Source organism: Sceloporus occidentalis, unplaced genomic scaffold (genome assembly GCF_023333645.1).
Source record: "Sceloporus occidentalis isolate IW3139 unplaced genomic scaffold, rSceOcc1.0.p SCAF_1, whole genome shotgun sequence".
NCBI lineage: Eukaryota > Metazoa > Chordata > Lepidosauria > Squamata > Phrynosomatidae > Sceloporus > Sceloporus occidentalis.
In genome coordinates this window covers 97,531,299-97,556,542 of record NW_028316981.1, presented here as the reverse complement: position 1 = coordinate 97,556,542, position 25,244 = coordinate 97,531,299, and the positions used below count along the sequence as shown (strand labels likewise).

Genomic DNA, 25,244 nt, shown 5'->3' with positions numbered 1-25,244 from the left:
TCCCCTCCAGATGCTCAGCAGCCTAGCTTTGCCCCAGTGGAAGAACAAAGCATGGAGGTTCCTTCCTTTAGGCAAAGGAGAGCTGAGAATTCTTGCTTGCGCAGATGTAAGAGACTTGCAGAGAGGCAATCTGCAGATAAGCAACAGCTGGCAAAAGGGAGGGCGTCTCTGATTTAAGCAGCTGGAGAACGCCAACCCTTGGCCAGAGTTTATTCTGTCCTGGAATGCTGCAAGCACCCACACAAGCAAACGCTGATAGTGATGGCTCAGCAAGGAAAACAAACTAGGCAGCTGACAGACAGTCTACAGACCTTTCTATAGTCTGAGTGAAGCAAGCCACAACTAAAGCCAGGATCAGGATACCAGAAGTCATGGAAGCCAGTTCAGTCCAAGGTCAGGGAAGCCAGAAGGTTTGGAGTAGTCAAGTCCGTTCCAAGCTCGTAGGTTCAGGGGCAGACAAAGATTCAAGGAGCCAGTGCCAGCAGCAACCACTATGATGGATCTGCAATAAACTCTGGCAAAGGGTTGGCGTTCTCCAGCTGTTCTTTGTCTTTAAGTGTACGTTCAGGTTTTACTAGTTTTGTACTTAGAAATAGATTCCCAGAGATAGAATAAAGATATGATGGACGGATTCATTTATTTTGCTGCACCTTGCATCTCAGCACATGGATTTTTAAGTGAATACTGTAGAGGTGTATAACTTGTAGTATTTTTCATAATACAAATGTGGCAACATCTGAAAATAATCTGCCACTGGTCACATTTTGTGGACTATATACTAATAGGCTATAGGATCATGAAATTCCAGTTACAGTCCTATATATACCTATTTGTGTTCTTCTTTCCCAGTTTAATAAATGGGGCTTGGCTTTTGAGTAATCAGGTATATGCTTGTATTGTACAGCTTGAGCCTAAGATGTGCAAACCAATAAATTGTTATAGAGAGTTTAACTTGGAATATATTGATCATCACGTTCTAGCAATTGTATGATAACACTATGTTCAAACTTCAGGGTGTTATACTGGTCTTGAGGTTAGTTTTATCGAAACCTATATTTCAGATTGGAACTTTATGTTTGTGACGAACTGACTTACAAACCAGCCAATCAGAAGCCAGAGATCCACTAGCCAATCAGGTGCTGGCTGAGGAGTTTGAACATTCCGCTTGGCAGTTGGGTTGAGTCAGTTAGGGTTTGGAATCCTGAGGGATGAAGCTGGAGTTCAGTGGGGAAGATAGTTAGGATTAGAGACTGAGAGAACAGTATTTTGGTAATAGACCAAGGAAGGGTCTGTTAGGTCCAGGGAGGGACATTATTAGTTCTGGAGAGTCTAGAGAGGAGAGACTCAGTGTAGCCAGACTCAGAAAGAGGGGTTTGGGTTACATAATTTCTTGAGTGTTAGTATAGCCTGTGCGGCTGAGTTATTATTGGAAAGTGGAAACTGGACTTATATATATATATATATATATATATATATATATATATATATGCAACAAAAGAAGACATAGTAACAACTTCATGTCAGAGTTACCTTTGTCTATTATGTATTAAAATAAACTTTTATTCTTGTTTAACTATCCACAGCCTGTGATTTAACATCCATCCATGCTACTGACCTTTAAAAACCCACAGGGGTGTTGGGTCACAAAGAAGGAAAGAATTGTGAGGTGGTTGGGGACACGTTACAATGTTGTGACCAAGTACTTTGGGTAATAAATTAGTATAAATTGTTGTTTTAGCCTAAATGTTTTATGCTTGCAAGTCAATCCTGGTAACCCTGTCATGGGGTTTTCTTGGCAAGATTTGTTCAGATGGGGTTTGCCTTTGCCTCTCTCTGAGGCTGACAGAGTGTGGCTTGCCCAAGGTTACTCAGTGGATTTCCAGAGCTGAGCAGGGGATTTAGTCTTGCTGTCCAGAGTTGTAGTCCAGTGCTTAAGCCACTACACCGCACTGTCTCTCTTTTGTATAAATACTGCGACCTAAAGATCCTGCAGATCATAGCCTTAGGCTCCTTTTAATACTTTTTGACAACATCATCTTAGCATGAACAAGTGCTCCAACATGTTAATGAACCCTCTCAGTATGAGCATCACAGAACCTACATGAATGCAAGATTGTTTCTTTGTAGCTGAAGTCTGTAGTTAAACTATTCAAATTGAGCTTATTTATTGCAAAAGTGTCTGATATGCTAATTGAAGCAGTTCTAGGCATGATGTCTTTTGATTTATTTAAGTGGTCTAAAAAGAGAAAGATCCTAAACCTAGTTGTTTAGAAACAAATCTTACTGGTTTTGATACAACATAAAACAAATGTTGAGTCCTGTCCAGACCGTAATCTTGTTCTCTGATGCTTGTGAGATGCCCACAAGTCATCGCAACCTCCTGATCCTTTTCCTAAGCAATTAAGTACATGATATAGTTGATCCTGTAGAGTACAGCAATCACAACTAGTAGCCTGTTCTCCATGAATTGGTTTAATTCACTGCAAACTACCAAACTAAACTACTGTAAACTATACTGTAAAGTAAGTATGCTTTGGATTGTTGCTAGAATTTTATAGAGAGCAGAGGCACTTTTTAAAGAGTATACCATGGTTATGGACTATCTAGAAATGACATCTGATAGCTGACCAGAGCTGACAGTTTATTATGGTTCAAAATGAATAATAAGCAATAGAAGTTTCTTGCCCTTCTTTTGGAGAAGATGGAAAATGTGGTGATGCTGTCACAGACTAATTGGCCTGGAGCAACAAATCTTGATTTGTGCATATCTCCTTGTAATTTGAATATCAACGAGAATGATAAAATCCACAAAAGAGTGATACCTATATTGGCTACCTAAAATGCACAAAATAAAAATTTTTAAAGCTCCACTGGCTACTTCGTTGGGCAAAAGATGTTAAAAAATCATACGCCAGAAGGCAAGTGACAATGGTAGAATCACAGCTCTATATTTTGAATTGGATGTTGTTTCTGTTCTAGTTCAATTGTTCTGGAGGGATGCTGAATTATTGCCTGAATTATAGAGCAAGGAATACTTGTTAATTCTCTGTGTTGATTTATATCTTCAAACTATGAAATGATTTTGCTGTATATTGGTATTGGCCCAAGGCCAGAAATGTATGAATTAGTGTATGGTAGAAGGCTGTAAATAAAGAGTGGTAGTGTGACTGGCAGCATTCTTTACTGTGAGTATCTAAAAATGTAAGCGAAAATCACAGTTCAATTTTTGGGGCCAAATCAAAATGTTGTTGTTGTTGTTTAAGTTCTAAATAGCCTAAGATGAGAATATTCTCTTCTGTGAGTCTGTCCTTGGCCTGAGATTCATTGGAAAGGTTCTCTTTTATATTCTAATGTAAGTGGTGTGATTACTTAAGATGTGGAAGTAGGGTTTCTCTGTGGTTGTGCTTTCAAAGATACCTCGTTCTTGTGTTCCTTGTTCTTGGTGGTTTTCTGCTTCCTCAAGAGACATCATTTTATTGAAAGAGATGTTGAACCTGCTCAGTTCTTCATGGTTTTATCCTCTCAGTAATTGTGGTTTTGTTTTACTAAAAGATAGGGTTAATAGTTTGATTTAATGATTATATTGTAAGCTGTGTTGCATTTGAACAATACAGATGAACAAAACAATCAAGGAACTCCTGGATCCTGCAATATACCAAAAACTGAAACAAAATCCAACCACCAAAATCACAAGGAAATTTAACACCCTGATCAAAAACTGCTCAATTCAGCCAACCACAAGACAAAGTTTGTGCAAATCTGAGGCTCTCCCACCAAGACTGTATGGATCTCCCAAGATCCACAAGGATTCCATTCCACTCTGACCCATAGTGAGTGCCATTGGATCTCCCACATATGACTTGGCCAGGTTTCTGGCCACACAACATTGTTCGAACATTGCCTCACCACTTTCCAGTGGGACAATGAATTCTACAAGCAGAGTGATGGTGTAGCCATGAGAAACCCTCTAAGCCAGGGGTCGGCAACCTCCGGCCCGCGGGTGGGATGCGGCCCGCGGAGGCCTTTGAGCCAGCCCCTGGCTGCTCCTGCCGCTGCTGGGCACCGCCATTTTGGGGGGGAAATGGCAGCGAAATCTCACGCGACCTTCCCTGAGGTCGCGTTGCCGTGGCAGGGGCCCTCCAGGAGGGCTCCGGCGGTGGCAGCGGGCCCCTGGGAGGCCAGTTGCCGTCGCTGGGGCCCTCTAGGAGGCCTCCTGCGACAGCAGCGGGCCTCCCAGAGGCCCGTTGCCTTCACTGGGGTCCTCCAGGAGGGCTCCGGCGGCGGCAGTGGGCCTCTGGGAGGCCCGTTGCCTTCGCTGGGGCCCTCCAGGAGGGCTCCTGCAGCAGCAGCTGGCCTCCCAGAGGCCCATTGCCTTCACTGGGGTCCTCTAAGAGGGCTTCGGCGGCGGCAGCGGGCCACTGGGAGGCCCGTTGCCTCCGCTGGGGCCCTCCAGAAGGGCTCGTGCGACAGCAGCGGGCCTCCCAGAGGCCCGTTGCCTTTGCTGGGGTCCTCCAGGAGGGCTCCGGCGGCAGCAGTGGGCCTCTGGGAGGCCCGTTGCCTCTGCTGGGGCCCTCCAGGAGGGCTCCTGTGACAGCAGCGAGCCTCCCAGAGGCCTGTTGCCTTTGCTGGGGTCCTCCAGGAGGGCTCCGGCGGTGGCAGCAGGCCTCTGGTGTCAGGGGCCGGCAAAGAGGGGGAGGCGTCCAGCGCTGGTGGTCCCCGCCGGCTCTTTCCCGGCCTCTGACAGGGCCTGGGGCCCTGTCAGGGGCCAGCAAAAAGGAGGTAGCCTGGCCCCGGGGGTGGAAGCTCGGCCCCAGGGGTGGAAGCTCCGCCCCCGGGGTGGGAGCTCTGCCCCGGAGGGTGGAGGCTCCACCCCTGGCACGCAGCCCCGCCCCGGGGGTGGAAGCTCCACCCCCTCCAGCTTCGGCCCCCCAGTTGTCTGAGGGACAGCAACCCGGCGCCTGGCTCAAAAAGGTTGCCTACCCCTGCTCTAAGCCCTGTGATAGCAAACCTTTACATGGAGCACTTTGAAAAGCAGCCCTGGAAACAGCACCATAAAAAGTCCACAACATGGTTCTGATATGTGGATGACACTTTCACCATTTGGAGCCATGGAGAAGAAGATCTGGCTGTGTTTCTGAACAGCATCCACCCTAACATCCAATTCACAATGGAAAAAGAAAATGAAGGACACTGCCATTCTTGGATGTCCTGGTCATCTGCAAACCAAACCAGTGTTTGGGCCACACAGTATACAGAAAACCTACAAACACTGACAGATACCTGCACAAGAACTCCAACCATCACCCAGGACAAAAAAGAAGCTCAATAAAAACACTGGTAGACTAGGAAAAATGGATCTGTGAACCCCACTTCTTGGAAGACAAATGGAAGCACCTAGACCAGGCCATACAGGCTAATGGTTATTCTAGCTCAAGTCAGTCCAGAAAAAGCCAGAGGAGTTAAGACAATCAACCGGCCAAGGGAAGGTATTTTTTCCATACATCAAAGGAGTCACAGACAGAATAGGGAAACTGGTGAGGAAACACAACCTCCAAATGGTTTATAAACCAACCAAGAAACTCCAGCAAATGCTGTGCTCAGCAGAGGACAAGAGAGACCCTCTCACAGCCGCAGGAGTTTACCGCATACCATGCAGCTGTGGACAAGTCTACATAGGGACTGCCAAATACAGTGTTCAAACACGAATCAAGGAACATGACTAAGTCAGACAGAAAAATCAGCAGTAGCAGAACACATTATAAACCATCCTAGGCATAAAATGCTGTTTGAAAACACATTTGACCATTGGCTACCAAACCCTCAAAGTAAATAAAGTTTGGCTACCAGTCCTGAAGAACACCAAAACCAGGACTCAGCAAATGCAAATGAGAAACCACTCAGGGTCAGAGGCTTTCCCAGCAAACAATGATTACCAGTTAGCAGACACCAATCCTCTTTTGCATATCCTGGCTTGGAAATCTCATCTTATCCCATGTACCAAGGGAGAAACATCCATAAGAGGGAAGGGGAAGCAAGGAAAAAAGAACATCCGCTGCCTGCTACACAATTCTGGCTTCTGCCATGCCACTGCAGAAGGATTTGAATTAGGCTGCTCCCAGATCATAACAGCTTTGGAACTGGTTTGGAGACCACCACCACCCCAGTTGTTAAACTTTATTCCCCTTAGCCCTGGCTGCCTCCTCAATGGTGAGCTATGATGAGGGTTGGAGCCGATCAGCACCTGGAGGACCAACAGCTCCTTAGCTCTGCTTTGGGACATCACTCTTACAGAGCTATTCCTTCCACACCCAAATCCATGCTTACTGAACTGGCCTTTGGGATCTGTTTGCTTTTCATCTGGCCTTTAACAGCCATGACGCATGACACAGTAGGATATGCCCAAAATAGTAGCAAATGAGGAAATTAACTTTTTGCCTTGGTAGATTCTGCACACATGTATTGTGCCTCACTATATGTATTTTGTCTTATTTTTTTTAAGGATTATTTCATGATCACCCAGTTGGGTCATTTTCCCCCCTTGAACTAAATGCTATGATTGCTTGATTGGGTTTCATGGTGTAAAAGTTTGATAATGTTGTTAGTTATTTCTTTCTTGTGTTTTTTTTTTTCAACTTCTGCAGTTAATACATGTGCTATGGCTTCCTATTGAATTGAGGCTTTTAATTCTTTAAATGTATTTAAAAAGAATGCCAGCCTGCCTTTCCCAAGTAGACAGTAAATAAGGCCCTTGCAAACAACCTATTGAAAATGCACTTTGTGGTGATTTTATTCAGCTTCTGACTGTCTCAGGAGCTCAATTGGGTGGGAATGGACATACCAGTATATTTTCATTTGGGTTGATTTTTAATGATGGTGTTTATTATATTAAAGCGGTAGCATGAGAGAGAAATTGCTACCACCTACAGCACTGTGTCACATTCTTAGGGCATGGACTGACTGGTCCCATTAGCTGGTGTAGGATCTTTGGGCGAGTGGGAAGTGTTCTCTGGATGAATGAATTCTCTTTTCACAAAACTTTGTTAGGCGAGAAGAATTCCAGACGGACTATACAAAGCAAAGGAACTGAAGAGGACATGTATTTTTGGAGTAGTAGGCAGTTGGTAACTTGTCAGTCAACACAAAGGCCCCAATCCACTCAAGTTCCTTATTTCTGTACTTACTTTTTGTTAGCTTTTGAATTTACTTTATAGCTGGATTCAGCAGCTTATTTATCAATTTTTTAAAAAGACAACAGCCTCTGCCTATAGGCTTTTAGTCATTAAAAAGGAGGGACAACACAAAAGGAAAAGGGGGTGGGAAGGGTAGACAAAAAGAATAAAATGCATGCATAAGCCTTGATGTCACTCAGCCTTTTAAAATGACTCCTGGATGACACTTGTGGTGAAGCAAAGCCCAATGGAATTGGCTTCTCAGAAGAGGAGGTAAGGGCTAATGATGGCTCTGCTTTCTAGGACATAAATTTTGGATTACTTTGTTGTTGTGTAACAACCAAGGGTTTCAGAAGTTTTCACCCTGCCAGATTAGAAGAGTTTATATCAATTTTTGATGATTTATTTTTCATTTTAAGACCTTTTTTTGGCAAAAAAATGTGTACCCCTTTTCTGTGCAAAGATTTCGTATTTTGCATAAAATATTCCCCCCCCACCCTTGAAATAATAAAAAAGACCCTAACACCGAATTGTGTGAAAATCCCATTGAAGTCAATAGAACATGTCTGGTGAAAAACTTGAGTTGTGTCCAGTATGAGGAAACCTTCATCCAGGGGCTATTGAAACACAATAGAAGCAAATGGGATTTTGTCTGCCTTCCTTCCTAATAGAAGGACTCATATTCAAGACTTTTAATAAGGTTTCCCTTCAAGCAGGACATCTGCCCCTTTCCTCCTATTTTTATTTTCTAATTGCCACTATGGTTACTGAATATGCTAAGTGTTTACTGCACTGTTTTGGCAGAGGTGGGTTCCTTAGTACTTGTTTTCTTTAACTTGTTTGTATCTTTTAGCAAGCTTAGAATTCCATCTTGTTTCTTACGGGCTCGACAGACCACCCCAAAAGGGGAAGCTGAGCCGCCCGTTTTTACTCCTGACAGAGGCTGCACCAACCAAATACCGCAGCCTCCATCAGGACCGAAAAGAACCTGCTGCAAGCAATGGCCACCATGAGTGCACCAATGGCACACTTGCATGCAGTGATTGCTGCAATGTTTAGATGCTGTGCCACGCTTGCGTCATCATGGTGGCCCCCATGTGGATGGGGCCGCGCCATGATGGCAGCGCTGCCACATGGTAGGATTCAGAACCATGCAGTCACTCCACAATCCCGAGCCCTAAAATCGGCCCCAGACCGCTGCCTTCCGGCAGTCTATACTGGGCCTTAGTTACTTTATTTGAGCCATAGTCTTGGTAGTCCTCAGCACCTGATTTTATCATTATATGGAGTAATTAGTTTCCATACCTAACTATGAGTCTTTCTTAGGGATGTAATTTTTCACTAATTTCTTTCTTGAAGAAAGCAATGAGAACCCCCCCACACAACATTTTCCTCCCCCCTACAAGACAACTGATGGCTGCATGCCACATGTTCAAATGCTGGGAGGGTTATGAGGTCCTCTGCCTACTATCTTCTGTCCACTGGGGATGGGCATTTTGCTTTCCAGTACTGTCGTCTAAGGGGCTATGCAGACTGCCCCAAAGGGGTGTTCTGCAGACACCCCTTTACTGGCCAGATCAGGGCTGCAGCAACCTCATGCCACAGCCCCAGTCCGGCCTCTGGAGCACGCAAAAAGGAACCGCAAAAAGGAGCTCCTTTTAGCGATCTCCAATGGGCGTCATAGCTGCGGCGGTGCGGCTTTATGATGCCCCTTCAGTGCTGCAGCACGTGGATGCAGCGCTGGAGTCATGCCAGCGCACACCAAAATGGTGCCCTGGGGTGGAGTTGGGGTGGAGTTAGGGTGTCCAGCGTGAGGACGCTGCACCCTGGCTCCGCCCACAGGCCGACACAAAGTGCTGGTCTGTATAGGCCCTAAGTCTTTTAGCTGATGAAAGGGCATGGAGGATCCATTTCACTGACCAAAGTTCATTTCCAAGAATTACAGTGATAACTGCCAGTGGACGTACTGAAATGCTTATCTAGACAAGGTTTAACTGCATGTGCTAAGGATGATGGGGTCTGTAATCCAAAACATCTGGAGAGTACCAGACAGGGAGGAGTAATTCAGAAACTAATTTCTTCCCTTCAATTATTCCATCCCCAATCCTGATGCTGTCTTTTGTATGGCAGAACAGGCCTTGTCTCTAAATGTGACTGTAGATTGTGCTACGTTCCTTACGTGAAGGCAGCAGAATAATAAGTGTTCCTCTGTCTCACACATCTTGCATGTCCTTTCACCAATACAGTCTTGACCAAATCAGATTGTCTCTTGGTTGATAGTTGAAGGAAGGCCAAATAAACTAGATCCCTAGAGCAGATCCCTTGTGGGGACTTAGACAATGTACTGTAAATTAAAAAAGCTACAGCTTCTTCTACACTTTGATGAAATGTGAGCAGTATAGATGGCAGATCATTACTTTGAGACTGTACGCAACAGTCTTAGCCTATCATACATTTTCCTGACTGATTCCTTTTCCCATTAAATTAGAAGTGTATCCCTTTAAACAGCTCTCATTGTTTGGCGATGCAATTAACATCTTCCAGGCAGATCAGTGGAACTAGTGTTGCTAAGCAGCAGACCTTTAAAGATAATTTGTCAATTTCTGCAGAAGGAAGAAAAATAATAAACAGTCCTATTGAGAGAAAATTGCTTGTTTTCCAGTATGCAACTTTCTCTCCACCATCAGGTCTTCAGTTCATCATTGCCCAATTTATTCTTTATTTAGCTTCTATAAATAATTCAGAAGAGCTTGAGAAGAATAATTGAGTCATTTCCCAAACTCTAATCCCAGATAATTCAAAACAAAAGGGAAAATGTTCAGATTACAATTTGAGAGTATTAGCTGTTGGTAGTTCTCCAGACAAATGTTCTGATTTCTTTTACAAATTTCCTGCAGCTTTCAATCACTTCTAAAGTATTCTGTTTTTGATAGCTGTTCATCTTTGTGCATTTCCAGTTTGGCATAAAAAGGACATATACTTATGATGGACTGTGTTGGCACACTTGCTTGCCTTTGAATGTGGAGGCTTATCTCTTCAGAGGAGGACTAAACAAGTAATATTGCAAATTCAAGCAGTAGCATGCCTTATCATCTTCAGGGAAATAGATATAATCATAAATTATTTGGCATAAAATTGGGACTAATCTTCTATCCCAATCCTGATCTGAAAAGCCAGAAGGGACAGCTTGGGGGAGGCAGGAGAAGCTAGGGGAGGGGGGCAGATTCACTGAACTAAAAATGCAAGCCTCCAACTACCCTGGCTGTACTGATGAGATCCTTTCACCCAACATTGATCTTTTGATTCCATAGCGCTTCCCCCCCACCTGCTCATAGACTATAAATGCCATGTGCTTCCATTCAAGATGTAGCAAGGGATTTGCAGTGTCAAAACTGGTTTACTAGATAATCAAAGTCTCACACGCCAATCCCATGGGTAAGCCTTTCAGCCAAAGGGATGCCACCAATGGCAGAGACAGGTGAATGGCATCCTGGTGATGTAGAATGAACTAGATAAATGACTCAAAGTAGTAGCTAGTAGTGCAACAACAATAGTAGCAGTAGCAAAGGTGTATTTCATTATTAGGAGACATGGCTGAGCTCCCTTTCAAAACAAAAAAGATTTCAGTCTCACCAAGACAAATGGCAAAAAGAAGATGGGGCCCACCTGCTGCTTCAAAAAGAACTCCAGAGAAATTATTTTAATGCTTGCTCTTCCTGACTGTTTGGGAGAGAAGGCAAAGGGAGGATTGAGGGAGCAAACTGTCAGGTACTTGGCCATCAATTAGGAGTTGCTTGGCTTCCTTCATAGGCTTCCTTCATGGGCTCTCCTCTGCAGAAAGACCTCCAGATGGTGGGGAGGGTGAGGAGGGGAAGCGCTTGACTGCAACAATAACAGAGATTACAGAGCCCCGCTGACATTTGGTCTATGAATGAGATTTCCTCCCTCCATTTGTTGAGGTTCATTGGGCAGGGAGTTCAGACGCTGCTTGGATGGGACAATATATAGACATACAGAAACACCCCATTAGATGGTGTTAGCTTTTATCTTCTAAGCCTCTATTAAAACTATTTGGAGATTCTGGCCATCAGAGTTTCCCATCTGTGCCATACACACGCCACACACACACACACACACAGAGGGAGAGAGAGAGAGAGAGAGAGAGAGAGAGAGAGAGAGAGAGGTGACAAACAGCATCCTTCCTGAACACTAATTAATTATATGTTGCCAGCTAACATCTTCTCTTGTTCTATTAACCTGTTGTTCTTTTAACCTTTTAACATTGTTATATTATGCTTGTAGTCATGTCTGCAAGCTGAAGCACAATATTGATAAAGTGGATTCTTGGTTCCCATTTCTTTCCCCTCTCTCCCAGAGCAAACTGCTTCCCCCGCCCCTTTGTGTTCTAATATTTCTCCAACTGCAGAGTATATTGATAAGAGTCCATTGGTTGCATATTCTGATTTACCAATAACTCTTCATGTATTCACTTCACCTAACCAAAAAAAACTTATGACTCATCTGAAAATGCTGTGAATTTTATTGAGTTTAACAGCAGCAGAATCAAATTCTGTGCTTAGCCCTTGCTAATAAAATGTATTTGATATAACTATCCTGATGAACAATTGGAGACGTTTGAAAATGCTGAATCTGACTGACCAGTCTGGGAACATAACACACAAGATTTGTGTCAACAGGGAACTTTTAAAGGGTGGTTTCAGGACCATGGCTAGGCTACACCTAATCCTTAATAATAATAATAATTTGTTTTATTTATATACCGCTATTCCAAAGATCATAGCGGTGAACAGCAAGTAAGCTAATTAGCAAGTAAGCTAATTTGCCTCCAACAGTCTGGGTACTCATTTTAGCGACCTCGGAAGGATGCAAGCCTGAGTCAAGCTTGGGCCCTTTTGCTGGTCTTGAACTCGCAACCTTGTGGTTTTGAGAGAATGGCTGCAGTACAGGCATTTTACCACTGCGCCACCAGGGCTCTTGACAGACTCACATCACTATTTCCAGTCATTCTGAAGGCAAACATTCACACTTTCGTGCAGTCCCAGCTTTCTCCTAGTTCTGTTTTCTAAACCAAAGTGTTTTTTCCCCCCATATTTTCCTTGTTACCTGTGTACCTTGAGCAGAGAGGGCAGAGGTGCTGCTCATAAAAAAAAGTAACAAAAAATAAAATTTAGTTATATCCCACCTCTCTGTGGAACACAACCTGGGCAGCTTACAGTTAAAATACAGTGCACCCTTGGGTTACGCGGGGATCTGTTCCGGACCCCCCCCCCCTGGTGTAAGCCAAATATCGCGTATGCTTGAGCCCCATTCAAGTGAATGGGGCTTGTGTATGCGGTGGCGCCACAGGCACGCACCCCCATTCATTCAAATGGGACACGCTGCCCCTTGCGCCCCCACATTGCTCTATGAAGCTTTGCGTGTAAGCTCAAAGCAGCGTATTGCACACCTGCGTATAACGTGGACGCACTGTAAAACGATTCATATCCCAATATCCCACCCCCTTAAAAACCCGTCAGCAATGACTATAGCATGGTTCCGGGGAGTAGTAGGTTCAGATGTTCTAATTTTTAGTGGCTGGTTGTCTATTCAGGGAACACCTGCTGGAAGAGATCTGTGTTGACAGCTTTTTCCCCATGTCTGAAAGGAAAAAAAAAACATTCAAACAATGCAAGAATCAGTGAATCACTGTGATTCCTTCCTGAAAACAGGGAAGAGGCAGTCCGACAGCCTTCCTTCCTTCCATCCGTCCGTTCGTCTTACCAATCATCTAGTAACACCATTGGCTTCTTGGAGAAGGGAGATTATGGGGCTTATAATTTTAAAAGTGACTTTAAAAGTATACTTTAAAATTGGATTAGACCAATGTACAGTGCATAGGTACATCAGCAACTGTTATGACCATTAAAAATGGAATTGTCATCTTTGAAAGTAAGTCTAACTGTTGATTACCAAATGCTGAGAATATGCAGAAGTGGAGGAAGAGCTGTATTTATCATGATTTGCTTGTGAAGCCCCATTTGGACACTTGCTTTCTTTGTGTAATATAAAATTGTATGAGGGAGAACAGAAGCACCCAAGAAAGCCCTGCCACCTACCATCACATAATTTCTCACTGGTATTTCAGTGTTTTGTTAAACTGCTCTAAGGACATTGCCAATTACATTAAATTTAGAAACAAACAATGTGAGGCAGCTTCACAAGTAGGGACAGGACAGTCTTTAACCTAGTTGAACTCTTAGAGAGCTGAAAATGAAGGAGAAACACTATACCTTTGGTTAGCATGCCCTTTGTTTTCTCTCTGAAGAAAGAGAAAGCCTGAAATCAGGTTGAAGTCACCTTGGTTATACGACTGTCAGAGACAAGACCAGACGATAGTGCTGCTACACAGTTTTGTACAGGCAGTTTTGCCTTGCCTGGAAGCATTGCTTTCTACAGCTTGCTTTCTGCTTTGAAATACTTAACGGGGACTACTAATGTCACTTTTTACCTTGCTTTTTTGAGAGCGTTGTCTAACCTGCTGCCCTTAATTCTTCTCCCATTTCAACATTATTGGGTCTTCTTCTACCTTCCTGAAGTTGTTTTCACCAAGTCTTCCAAAGTCTCATTTCTGACAAACCTAATACTGTAGCTTCTTCTGACTTGCAGCTCTCTCTGATGCCCTTTCTTTGAACTTCTCTTCTTTCTAATTATTTCACTTCCCTTAGGAGTTCTAAAGAACTTGGCATATGATTGTCTTGTCTTCTCACTTGACATTAATCTCTTTAGCTTTCCTTTTAAAAAGTCTTTACCCCAGTGAACTCAAATCTTACTTTTCTATCCCAAATCTCTCTCCTGTCCAGTCTGTGGCCGGCATAGGTACATGTTAATGTCAGAGCAACTGGGCCCCTTTCACACTACTTCTACACACTTATAGTGCTGATTCCACTTCAGTTGCTGTGAGATTGGCAGTGCCAGAGTGCTCCTATAACTGACTTCCCAAACTGCAAATCCCAAGATTATCTAGGGTGTTGCTGTGGCAGTTCAAGCAGTATCATAGTGTTATAATTGTGTAGTGTGAAAGGACCCTAGACTGCAGTGCCCGTGCATCGCTTGCTGTCTTTCTTGCACTGCTTTTTTATGGCAGTATGGTACTTTAAGGGGTATGTCCCAGTGTCACCAAAAAAAACTTCTTTAAAAATCAATATTAGCTAGCCTCTTGGGTAGTGAGAAATGCTGATGGAAAAACATAAAGCTAATCTCTGAAGACAAATATACCTCCTCTGCTTGCCTTTTTCTCTGCCCTGCTACCAATTTCTCCTGCATCTCATGCTGCAGTTTGAAGTTCAACACAAGAAAGCTCATACGCCTGATCTTTTTGGCAAATCTGATTCCCTTCCTCATTTTCTGTCACTGCCAGAGATAGTTTTGATTTCTCGGTCAAGCATCCTTGTGGTTGTCTTTGAGTCTCCTTCTCTTTCTTTTTTCCTGCACTGAGGTGTTGTTGTTTTTTGCTTTAGACTAGCTTTCCTTTTCCTAGTTTTCTCCTGATGGGTTGGAACACACTGTCATCAACCCTAGACAGCTTGTCCGTGGTCATCCTGACTGAGGAAGATGGGAACTGGAGTCAAACACAACAAGAGAGTGATATAAATCCTGAACCATTTAATAATTGCCAGTTGGAAAGAAAGGGTCTGAAATGGACGTTAAATCATGTCATTAAATCACATCCAGCATGTGGTAGACTGATTGTCATGGTCACCAGTGCTGCTGATGGATATCCAGTACTTAGCAAACTAGACATCTGGTGGAAGTTCAATAGACAGTTAAAAAGCTTTGCCTTATCTTATTTGCTCTTTCCTCTTCAGAGATAGTCACTTGGCAATACTGAGTAACTCAAAACCCTGATATAGTTACAAAGAACAGCAAACACATGAAATGTATTTCTCAAAGGGCAACAGTGTTCATTCTGTTTTAGAAAAGGTCCTAGATTAGCATTGGTTTTTTTTAAAAAAAATTAACTGTCTTATTGGCTGATAACCAGATAGGCAAAACTGCGAGAGATTCTGACATCTTTTTCAGATCCCGTCTCAAGTTTAATTAGCATTTATCTTAATCTCATTTTAATTTTTTCACACCAGCACATAATCAAATGCTACTGCGGCATTTTTAACAATTATGCTATATTGGCAGATAGAGATTTCAAGGAAGCTGACCTTTTTCAAGCCCAGGCTTATAAAGAGTAGGCTGTTAATTATGTTTTTATTGGAAGATGCATCCCAACTGTGTCTGGCCATTTTAGCTTTGCTCTGTTTAGATAGGGTTGAAAAATGTTCTCTGAATAAATGTAGTGGACAGAAAGAGCTGCTGGTGTACAAGGAAGGGCCCCTGACATTATAAGGAAAGGTTGCTTATGTTTTTGTACTTCCACTTTAATTGGGTTATCAGCTGAAGCATCAAGGATTAAAAGAACTGACCTAAATATTAGGTCTCTGCTGGGGTTAAATATCTCTCTTCCTATGAAGATTTGATTTCTAAAATACCTTCTGGAACATTTTAGCTTTGTGTAGGAAGTATAAAACCACCTTTGAATCATTTATTACAGTTCATGCTGAGCGGTAGTTAGGTTGTTGAGAATAAGCACTGAAAACAAATTAAATGGCATCTGAAGAAAACACCTGATCCATCTCCATCCTCATGCAAGATAAGAGAGAGGTCGCTAGAGACAGACTGATTAGAGCTGGGTGGTATCTCAGTGTTATTGCTGGTTTTGTAGATTATTGTCTCAGATAATAACAGATGGCAGAAGGAAAGAGAAATCATCAATTTTCATTTTGAAATGACCCTTTATTCCCTGAGAAGGCAAGACAGCTCTAGTCAAATCATAGTTCTCAGGCGATTTCCTGGTAGGAAAGCTTTATTTACCATCATAGAATTGCTGCTGTTATTAGAGAGGGTTTTTTTTTCTTTTCCCTAGTAGAATACATTGGGGAAAGTCCAGAAGGAGAAGATGAACCTAGTCAGTATCCATAGGGCTGCAGTATTCCCATCATGGCAAGACTCAGCATAAATCTTACTGTAATTTTGTGGGTCGCTGAGATTCTGTTTGTGTTTGACTATAGACTGCAGATAGAAGCAAGGAAATGTACTACTACTTCGTTTATTTTCCCTCACCTTTTCCCTATACTAATGTTTCCCTTTTTGTTATCTTTTGAAAGGCTAGATAGTCATTCCTTTTCAAAGAAAAGAGAAGATAAACCCATAGAAAGGTTTTGTGCAGCTTCAGTTTCTTTGTCTTGTTGATAACCTATGGTGTAAGAAGTAAGTGACAGAAACTGTACTAGAAATCATTTAAACACATGCTTACCTTGGTCATAGCAAAGCTAGGAAGTAACTTGTTTTTCTTTTTAATAGTTTGACAATTACTTTTCGCAGTAACAAGCTGGGGGCAGTGTTCCATTTTTGCCTGTAGCCCCCAGGCTGTAATTCACTACTTTTCAGCATAATGAACTCATTACTGGGTGAATTCAAAGATATAGCCATATTAGTCCGTAGAATCCGTGTGTAGAGAGATCTTGTAGCAACTTTATGACTAACTGAAATAAAGAAGTTGGCAACATGAGCTTTTGTAGACTTCAGTGATTGAAGTCTACGAAAGCTTATGCTGCCAACTTCTTTATTTCAGTTAGCCTCAAAGGTGCTACAAGATCTCTACATATTCATTACTGAGTGTGTTCTGACTCTGTGCAGTGAGGAGAAGAAGGAAGGCTCACATGGCCTTGTGCTGCTTCTTTGTGTGATGTTGTGCACCTAGGAAGGAGGAGGAGGACAGCTAGCAATGAGGGAAGTGAGAACATGAGCTGTACTAGAGAGTTTGGTTAGTTGGAAACAACAAGAACAAAACTTTTTAAAAAGTTAGCCTGCTTTTTCAGCCTTCCTTTATTCTGCCTCCACTCAAAAGAGAGAGAAAAGAGCGAGGTGGTGTCAGTGCATGGAATGGTGAAAAAATACTGCCTTATTTTGCTCTTGGCTCAAAATTACAGTTTACACAAAATCATAGGAACTTTGAAAATGCAGCAGAAACTGTGTATTTTTAAAAATGGAAATTCCATCTTCAGTTGGATTTGTCTGTGAGAGAGTGGTAGTCTAAAGCAGAGGTTCCCAACCTTCTCTTTACTCCTTTAAATATCTTTTGTTGCTGCAGATCACTCAGACATAACTCAAGATTTAAAACTCTAAAGTGCACCAGATATACATTTCCACAGGTTCATTTATCCATGGATTGAACCATCCAAGACTTGAAAATATTTTTAAAGTATAATTAAAAAAAACATTGATTTTGTTATTTTATATAAGGGATGCCATTTCACTACACCATTGTATTTCATGGGACTTGAGCATCCATAGGGGATTATCACACAGAGGTGCTTACTGTCACTAAAATGTTGATAAAATGTTCCTGAAGCACAAAGGTGTGATAGTCGGTGGCGCTTCCAAATCATCATTGAGGCGTCCTGCTTCTCTCCCGTCCTCAAAGCATTCATGGAGCATCCATTTCTTCATTAACAAGAACTCCCATTGTTGAAGCAATGGCTGCTCTGCGACTGCCTAGAGGATGGAAGAGAAGCAGGATGCCTCAATGACGATTTAGAAGCGTGACCGGCTATCACACCTTTGCGCTTCAGGAACACTTCAGGAATGTTTTTCCGATGGTAAGCCTCCACGTGAATTTGGTATCCACAGAAGGTCCTGTAACCAAACCCCAATGGATACCAAAGACATCAACAAGGGTCTTCAGATTTGGAAAGAAGGGCAAAATAAGTAAATGCACACACTCCTTTTTATTTTTTTGCTTGCTGGGCATGAGAAGCAGAGAGGTCAAGCTTGCCTCTCATAACTCCACCCCATGCGCTGCTTTAGTGTGTGTGAGAGGACGGTTTCTGAAGGAAGGTTTCTGAAGGAAGAGATACCTGTGCAAACAGATACACACATACACAGATACTGCTCTCACTGCTGTTAGTTATGCCATCTATCCAGCCTGCCTACCTGTTTCTCGCTATCTCCCTTGACCTCCAGTTCTGCACATACTGGCAGCCCCAAAGCTTGTCATTCTGCACATCAGTTTTTCTTTGCTCTGGAAGTGGGTGTGAGGGCAGGAAGGAAGCCACAGAGCCAGTGAGCAAAGAGAGATGACCAGCTAGGGCTGTGAGGACTTGTTTGGCCAAAGCATTTTTGCCATAGGGGCACCTTCTTGCCATTTTCTTTTGGAGTTCCTGGAGAACCACATTGCAAATGGCCAAGGCAACAAGGGCTGAGAAGTTGAAAGGTGAAGGCCAGAGACGGAGAGAGGGCACAGGAAACAGAACCCTACTGTTGCTCCTTGAGCAGATGGGAAGGATGGACTTCTCTCTTCTCCTCCTCCTCTTCTTCCTCCCTCTCTTTCACTCTCTGCTTTTCAGCTAGGGGCTGAGCCCGACAGACTTGTGGAAGACGAAAGGATAGGCAAGTTGGCCTTTGTGGATTCCCTGGGAGGGCATCATGCCCCCCCCCCCCCCCAAGTTAAGAACCACTGGTCTGTGGCATGTGGATGGGAAGAAAGGGTTAGGGAAAGATTGCTGTGTAATGCCTTCTGTATCTTTCTCATAATTTAAAAGGTGAAGAATCTAAATTAGTTGCATAGGCAAACCAGTGTCCATTTTCATGTATTTGTTTTGTTTCCTAATAGCACAGTAGTACCTCATTAGTAACTCCCCTATACCTGTAACAAGCCACAGCTTGTTGGGTGATCATACAAACCAGTAAAGTACTTCATTCCTTTTTTAAAAGTAACATTCTGTGTTCTGGTCAGCACTAATTATTTGGGGTGGGGCTATCATTTTCAGGCTCAGTTTCTGGAGAACAGGATTCCTGTCAGTCATTGTGCATTCAACACTTTGCCAACAAATCCCACCCAGGAAGGCCAGGTGGACCCTGAGATAAGAATAGGTTTATCTTCAAAGCTATGCTAGGAGGTAGGATTGTAGGTGTGCTACTTCAGGTATGTACATACTTCAACTTCTGTCAGTCAATTTACAGTCAATTCTCCATATCTGTGGATTCCAGTTTCATGAATTCAACCAACTCTAGATTCAAAAGTATTGAATGAATGGAACGCAAAACTGGAGAGAGACTAGGAAATGGTGGGAATCCAGTGATGGGAATCCAAGCATAGTACTCAGCATGACTCCACACTTCCTGACATTTCACAGACCCTCATTCTCTCTTCAGTCTTGCGTCTCATTTATCTTGTTTGTTCGCCACTTGAATATAAGGGACTTGATCATGCATGAAACTTGGTAAGCTCCTTGGTAACTTGAAAGCTCCTGATGCTCTTAAGTAGCTTTATGCACCTATTAAGTTAGGCTATACTTCTGTTTTGAGAACTCTAGTCTTACAGTAATTTAAGTAAATTATTAAGGAACAGTTATTTAAAGAAAGTAATTTTAGGTGTTTTTAACCTCCTCAGAGCTGATTCTTATATGAGTCAATTGAAGAGAGGGAGCTGAGTTGTCAGGGGGACTGAGAGTTGTAGACCAAAACAAAAACAAAAAAAACTCCAAAACTTTCCCAAGCTCTGAGAGCTAATACATACTTCCTGCCAGTCTCTGCCAAGCCAGATATCATTCCTGCTGTTTGGGTTAACCTAGTGACTTTAGAAACAAATGTCAGCAAGTCTTTTGTCACTCCAGCAGTGATTCTTCCAATTTTGTCAACAGTGTAAAAACCATTGAGAACATATATGTTCACAGTTTAGCCCAGATATTCCAATTAAAAAGTCTAGGCTAATATCCCAGAATGAATGTTTTTTGGGGAAAAGAACAAATCATATGGAGAAGAGTCAAGAATATTTGTGCTGCCAGTTGTGTCAGACCACTGTGTGGTTCAAAGCTGTTTAAAAAAAAACCAAAACGTTGTCCACCTTTTTGCCAATTCAGCTTACAACCCTAACTGTGGGATAGAAAACTGAGGCCTGTTACAGACCGCCCAAACCGTGTGACTCCTCCACGCTGCAAAAAAGGTGCGCGAAAATCGCGCTCCTTCCGGCAACCTGGAAGAGACGTCGCAAGTGCCAAAGCACGCACTCGCAACGTCTCTTCTGGGTTGGGACGTGCGGACACCGCAATCTTGATGTATCAGTTACGCGTGAGGGGCAAGGCGCGTCATCACGGCGCCTCTTAGACCCATCTGTAACGCGCCTGAGATTTAAAACTTGTGCTTCATTGCCTATCCATATTCCCACCAATAGCCAGCCCTATTTCTGGCTTTTAGTAGATGCGTGATGAGAAATTTGGGTCATGATTAGCAGCGTATTGGCATTTTTCTTAAAACTACTGCATGTGCTTTGTTCCATTCTTTTTTTCTTTGTTGCTTTTGAAATCGCCCCAGTGGGAGAGGCAAGGTGTTTGCTTGGCAGCATGAAGTTTAGCTCTGAAACCAAGGCAAGACTATCCTTCTGTTTCAACAAATAAAAGTTATATGGGTTGTTATTGTGGATTGTGTGTGTGTGTGTGTGTGTGTGTGTACTTTTGTTTTTTTAAAAAAATGCTTGCCCTTAAAAATCCCTATTTTTGATGCTGAGGAGAATTGTGCTAAGAAAGAAACAGTGTCTAAAGATCAAGTGCAAGGGGATTTTTTTGCTGATTTGCCTGCAAAGATTTAAAAATGAAACATGCATGAGAATTAGGTGAATGCGCAGATGTACTGCTGCATGATCTGTATCTGTACTAGCCATTCAAGTACAAGAAAATATCAACATGTCCTAGGAAAGGCAAGCACAGTGGAAAACCTGAGTCATTTCAGTTGCTACATTAGCTTAAATTAAATGTTATTTTTTTGACGTGGCTGTACTAGCTGAGTCTGAAGGATCAGCAGTACTTGGCCTTTTGCTTTAAGGTTAAGTTGCTTCTGTATCAGTGTGGGGAGCAATAGGGAACCAATATGCTTTGTTTAGAAGTTGTGTGTGTGTGTGTGTGCGCGCGCTAATGCCAGTATTAATGTTGATCCTAGCTTTCTCTTTCAGTGAAACACATCAGCATCAGATTGCAGCATAAAATACTGAACATAAGATGAAATCATCCTTATCCCTAAAAGGTTTTCTCTTCACAAATAATCAAGTTGGTATCTACCACTACTTGTTCTTTTATGTTCTAGACTCATATCCAAATGGTGAAATTACCAAAAAGTCTCACAGGGGCTGCACAGACCAGCCCGCACGCACAGACCTGTGGCCCCAATCCAGCGTTTTTCTGGGCCAAAGAGAAGCAGCTAAATGCTGCTTCTCTTCAGCCCAGAAAAGGGGTGCCCTTGTGGCTTCATGCCTGCCGGCACCCTGACCCTAAAAAGGAGAAAGGGGCGGCCCCTTTCTCCTTTGTATTGTTGGCGTGGCCATGTGGTTGCCATGCCAGCGAAGCGCGCACAGAAAGGAGCTGTGAAAGGCAGCTCCTTTCTGCACTGCTGGTAAGGCGCCATAAGCACCCTCCAGCAGCATGGGGACGTGTCCTGTGCAACACGCAGTTTGGATGTGCTGCACAGGACACGTCATGGATGCGTGCCCTGTGTGGGTGGGGCTGCGCTGTCATGGCAGCACCCACACATACTAGGGTTAGGGAGCATGCAGTTACTGCATGCTCCCTAACCCTAGTATCGGTGGCGGCATACTGCTTCCTGCCCATGTGTACGGAGCCACAGTTAAACAACAACTACTCTTTTTCAGTGTTCAGAAAATCTTGATTGCCTTACTCTAGTACAGTCGGCCCTTCTTATACGCAGATTTTTTATACACGGATTCAAGCATACATGCTTTGAAAATGTTCAAAAAAAGTATAAATTTCAAATATCAAACCTTGATTTTCCATTTTTTTATAAGGGACACCATTTTGCTATGTCATTATATTTAATGGGACTTGAGCATACACGGATTTTGTTACACACAGGGGATCTTGGAATCAAACCCCAGTGTGTAACAAGGGTCCACTGTATTATAATAATGCTAGAAGACAAACCAATGTGTTGAAGATGGGGGAGTGAGAACAGTTACCGAAAGCTAATTTGAGCTGAGTTTAGAAGAAATGGCTTCTGTGACCCACGTTCTAGCCATTCTTTTTGTTATTTCCTATTGCCCACCCTCCTTTGGAAAGTCCTGTACTGGCAACATCCTACTTAGCCCCTAAATGGTGGATATATGGGTGGGCTTTAGTTGCAGGAGGGCCAGCGTGGTTTGAGCATTGGACTAGGACACCAGACCAGGATTCGAATCCCTCCTCAGCCATAGAAACTGACTTGGTGACCTTGTCCAAGTCATGTTTTCTCGGCTTCACAGGAAGGCAAGGCCAAACCTCCTCTGAACTCCCTGATAGGTTTGCATTAGGGTTGCCATAACTCAGAAATGACTTGACACAAAGCAACAGCAACAACAGAAACAACAACAATTCTAGTTGCAGAGGGCCCAGAAAGTTCAACTCTAAATTTGTGCATTTGCCCACATTGTTTTACTGCATAGTTTTCTAGGTCTTGCAAACTGTAAAAGGAATTAGAACTATCAATAGTTGCCTTTGGATGTTTTCCTCTGGTGCCACACAAATGGGCCTTTCTTTTTCTTGCTGTCTCTGCACCAAGTAGAAAGGGACTGAAAAAAATTCCAATGACATTTTTTTATGTCTTCTCTATTCTTCCACCCTTTGTCTTGATGTTGGAGAACTGTCTGATGAACAGTACTGAATGTTTACTTAAGCACCCATCAGTCTCAAAATAAAATAAAATAAAAATTTAAAAATGCAAGAATCTCTGGATCTACACATTCAGTTCCTTCTCTTTACCATCTTCCCTGATCATTTCCCTTCAGCTCTTTATTACCTTGAGAGATAATTGGATAGGTTTAGTAAGTGGAGCCATTTGATTTCCTGAGTCCAGTTTAAAGCACTGCATTATCTTGTCACTCATGATGCCACCACAACCCTCCTTGGCCATGAAGATCCATTGGATGGTCTTGAGGAAGCCATCTTAGGCTATCACACAGGGTCATTTTTAGTTTTAAAAACTTACAGCAGTGCTTCTTAGGGCACGTTCCCACTGTGATTTAAAGCAAATCGCTGATGAGGGTATATGACTGTTGTTTTTATTTGAAACTGGTTCTGATCATACAGTACTTTGATCAATTTCTGTGGCAATAAAGCAAGGCAAATGCAAAAAAAACCCATTTTTTCCCAGACACTAATTTCCTAGCGGTTCTTTTGAAAAGAATCAATCTGAAGTGTGTTCAACAAGTGGGAATGACAGATCTGAATCGCATCATTCTGGAGGGGAGGGACTAATGGCAGAGAGGTGTTTACCATCCCTCTGCAGTTTTTGGTAGATCCACCATTCCGCCCCCACGCCCCACCTCCCAGCGCTGCCTTTCTGCTTGTTGTGTGACCTATGGGCATGTGATTTAAATAAAATTGATAGAAATTTCAATTGATTGATTTTGCAACTATTTGCAATAAGTGAGGCAAGTGGTTGCAAACCAATCAATCTTCTATCAGGTTTTTTTTTTTTTTTTTTTTGAAAATTTGATAGAAGATTTGATTCATTAATTTTGCAAGTACTTGCCACACTGATTGCAAGTAGTTGCAAAATCAGTCAATCGAATCTTCTATAATTTTTATATATATATAGTTTCCAAGCTGGGCTGCCCAGGCTGCCACTTACCTCACAGATGACGTACACATGATTGACATGCATTTTGAAGTGGTGCAAACTAGTGGGGATGACAATTGTGCCAAAAAAGAAGTGATTACAAGGGGATAATGAAAAGATCCGATTTCATAGTGGGAACGATGGGCCTTTTGGAATCAATTTACCAACACAGAGCAAAGGCAGATCGCACACCAGCTTAAATGTAAGTGGGAATGAGCCCAGATTGTCTAATGTGGGGGATTGGCAGTCCTCCTCCACCCCATGCCAGAGACCAGTATTCAATTTTTACTGTTTACTGCTTTTGTTGATTTCAAATCAGCATTTGATCTCATTCCTAAAAACTATGGGCCAAGTTTGAAGCTGCAAATATTAAAGCTGCAAATATTGTTAACTCTCATTTGTAAGTTACATGAGAACTCCTATCTAGCCATTAGATGTAATACCTATGGAAATACAAAGAGATCTATCTCCACATTTAATGGTGTAAGACAAGGATGTGTATTAGCGCCATCTCTTTTTAATTTCTACATTAATTCTGTAATTACAAAACTTTCCGATATACTATCTCCATCCAACTCTGTCAAACAGATCTTTATCAGTATTAGCCTATGTTGATGATGTTGTTCTCATGCCACTCACTAGAGTGGGCCTTAACAGACTTTTGAGAGCCCTTGTAGACCATTGTAAAACTGATTCTTTAATAATTAATTATAATAAGACTAAAGTTATGGTCTTTTCAAAAAGACGTATTCATTACAAATAGTCAATAGACAATAGCCATATTGAACAAGTGACATCTTATAAATATCTAGGTATAGTTTTCCATGAAAAGGGATCTGCTAATTTTCACCAAAAGAATGCAATAATGAATGTTCAAAGGAGTACTCAATCTATGCAATTTGGATACAATTATGTCTTTCTTTCTTGAAAACTCTCTAGGGACTGGGAGTTAATCGGGGACTGACCAGTTAATCAGGGATGGCCAGTGGGCCATCACTTTGAATGACACTGCTTTTAGAGAATGAGCAGGTTACAATCTCCTGTGATCTTTGCCATTCCTTTGCTGTCTTTTAAACTGTAAATTCTGCAAGGCAGGGATTTTCTTTTTCACTCACATAGTATGTACACCATATATATTTGATAGTAGCCACATGTATTGATGGCCATATATAATACCAATACATTATGCAGCAAAATACCATGTAACTGATGTACAGCATAGTTACTATTGCTACTAATAATAATGCTACTATTTACTACAACATAATACATTTAACAATGCCAAAATTATCTTTGCTTAGAGAATAATCATGTTTCGGGAAGCAACTCAGATATTCTTTGGTATTAAAAAATATATATAACATA

General features: G+C 42.4%; 1 protein-coding gene across 4 annotated transcripts in view; it reads left to right on the top strand.

The window, feature by feature from the left end:
- Positions 1-25,244, top strand: part of JADE2 (jade family PHD finger 2) — a 232,061-nt gene that overhangs the window by 49,778 nt on the left and 157,039 nt on the right. The window lies entirely within an intron of this gene.